At 31.7% G+C, this 2,179-nt stretch overlaps 1 long non-coding RNA gene across 1 annotated transcript in view; it reads left to right on the top strand.

The window, feature by feature from the left end:
- Positions 1–473: 473 nt before the first annotated feature.
- Positions 474–2,179, top strand: part of LOC111692696 — an 11,291-nt gene continuing 9,585 nt past the window's right edge. Inside the window, exon 1 of the long non-coding RNA XR_002763288.1 lies at positions 474–701. This is a non-coding gene — a long non-coding RNA (uncharacterized LOC111692696). The remainder of the gene's footprint in view (positions 702–2,179) is intronic.

Raw genomic sequence — 2,179 nt, 5'->3', positions numbered from 1 at the left:
TAAAGGAGGCTTGTTCTGTTGGCAATATATACCATTTGGGGCCTTATTATTAAAAAATTGCAGGACGTAGCACAATACGCAGAGGTACCTTTTGCTTAAAAATTTATAAGAATTTAGAATATAGTATACAGTTCAATTTATTTTCACTTACATAAAATTTACAGCATGAAACAAGTTCTCATATTTAGTATCTCTCATATTTACACCACCAAATTAATTTTTAATTGTAAACTTTCATCAAAAAGGATATTTTCACAATTTTATTACATACATGACTAAAATATTTCAAAAATATATTTATTTCTGAACTGTCATTAAAAAACAATAATTTATTTTAACTTCTACATCATTTAACTTCTAAATCATTAATAATTGTAGGTTCATAAGGGAAACTTTCAACACTTTGTATCTTCAGAATTTTGTTATACTCATTGTGAATTAAGTATTCTATATATATTTAGGTGCTTGTTTCTTATGTTTTTGTATAACCCTTTTTAGTTGATTTTAAAATCAAAATCATCGACTACTCTAAGTCTAAACTACTTAGTAGTGAATGGTCCAGTAGGGGGTATTAATGTGAAACCAAGAATATATGAATATGACTTCACTGAGCAAAATAATGAAAGTCCTTATGTCACGCTTCCTTTGCCTGATACAGCAGAGTGCAATCGTCTTCTTGCAGCCAAAACAATCAATTTGAGGTTAGTGTTTATAGATTTACTTTTCTTGTAACATTTTGATTCTGTAATGCCAAAAAACAGTATAAGTGTAATATTATTTAGCATATACCTGTGCACATATGGACCGTGCCTTAGAAGTATATAAAGAACCATTAAGTAAATTGATTAGTAGCTGTTTCCAACTTCCGGTTATATTGGAAGTTAATGTTAACTTCATTTTTTTTAATAGAGCCTATATATGACTGCATTTCCAGAAAGAAGAAAAATAGATTAAAAATGCATGCCTAAGATTAGTCGCTTTGGAGCTATTATTTTAGAGAATCTTATAGCGTTTTCAACTTATTCCATTTCCATTCTTTATTATTTGAGTTAATAATACTTGATTCGCACTGACTACAAAAGTGCAAATAAGTTGAAAACACTTTCAGATGTACTTATTTAGTTTTTAGTTAAAATAATTCAATCAAAAACTTAACTGAAATACATGTTTTAAATTTTCAATATCCTATAAAATGAAGTCAAACTTCTTTGTTACCAAAAATCTAAGTATGCAAGATATCTAACTTCATAGAAAAAAATTGGCAAAAAAACATTAATCTAGTCATATTGTCAACACATTTTACGTTTAAAAATTTTATTTTTCCTGAAAGTTTTATTTATAATTTTGTTCTATATTGTATTTATTCTTTCCATTTAAAATTCCAGTTTTAGTTAAAATAGAGCACCTTGATATTTTATTTGAAGTTTTGTGAAATTAAACCTCTTGATCTGGATTTAAACATTTTAAGGTTTTCTAAAATATTTAAGGTTTTCTTTTGGTTTTAAAGAATTTTTATATAAGTTTTAACCCTGTTATGAAAACAATTAGCACAACAATGTGAAGTGTTAAAAAAGTGGATTTAATTCATATTGAAATTTTAGAAAAGATTCAGTTCAGTGTAAAGTACCCTGAAGAAGAATTGCTCCATAAAAAATTGGTTGGATAATTGGGGGGTGGAAGTGTCAAAGGTGGTATGTGCCAAAATTACATTTTCGAGATAATGAAGAAAAACTGTTTAGAATCGCAACAATGGTTTTAATGGCCATTTTCAGAATGCAAAAATAGGTTACGGAAACAAAATGTTTATTAACAGAAGCAGTCTTAGTTGTAGTAGTAGTAGTAGTAAAGGGGCGGCCTCAGCCTGGCAATTAGGCCACGAGTGGGCCCTTTTTGCCTACCCCGCCGTCCCATCACCTAACCACTCTCTGCCTCTGACCCTCCTCGAACCTACCCGACGCCCTAATGAACGCCAGGATTTTGGTCCATGGAAGGTCTCTCACCTCAACCCCTTGCAGCTCTTCAGCACCAAAGACTTTATGTCTTATTCTCCCAAAGGCTGCACACTGTCCCAGAAGGTGGACAGGGGTGTCCTCCCCTTCGCCACATTTCGGGCATAGGGGGTCCTCCTCAATTCCTATTAAGCTTAAATGCCTCCTAAGTCTGCAGTGGCCTGTCAGAA

The sequence above is a fragment of the Anoplophora glabripennis genome, unplaced genomic scaffold (assembly GCF_000390285.2).
Source record: "Anoplophora glabripennis isolate ALB-LARVAE unplaced genomic scaffold, Agla_2.0 scaffold1380, whole genome shotgun sequence".
NCBI classification, from domain to species: Eukaryota; Metazoa; Arthropoda; class Insecta; order Coleoptera; family Cerambycidae; genus Anoplophora; species Anoplophora glabripennis.
This window is presented reverse-complemented; position numbering and strand designations above follow the sequence as displayed.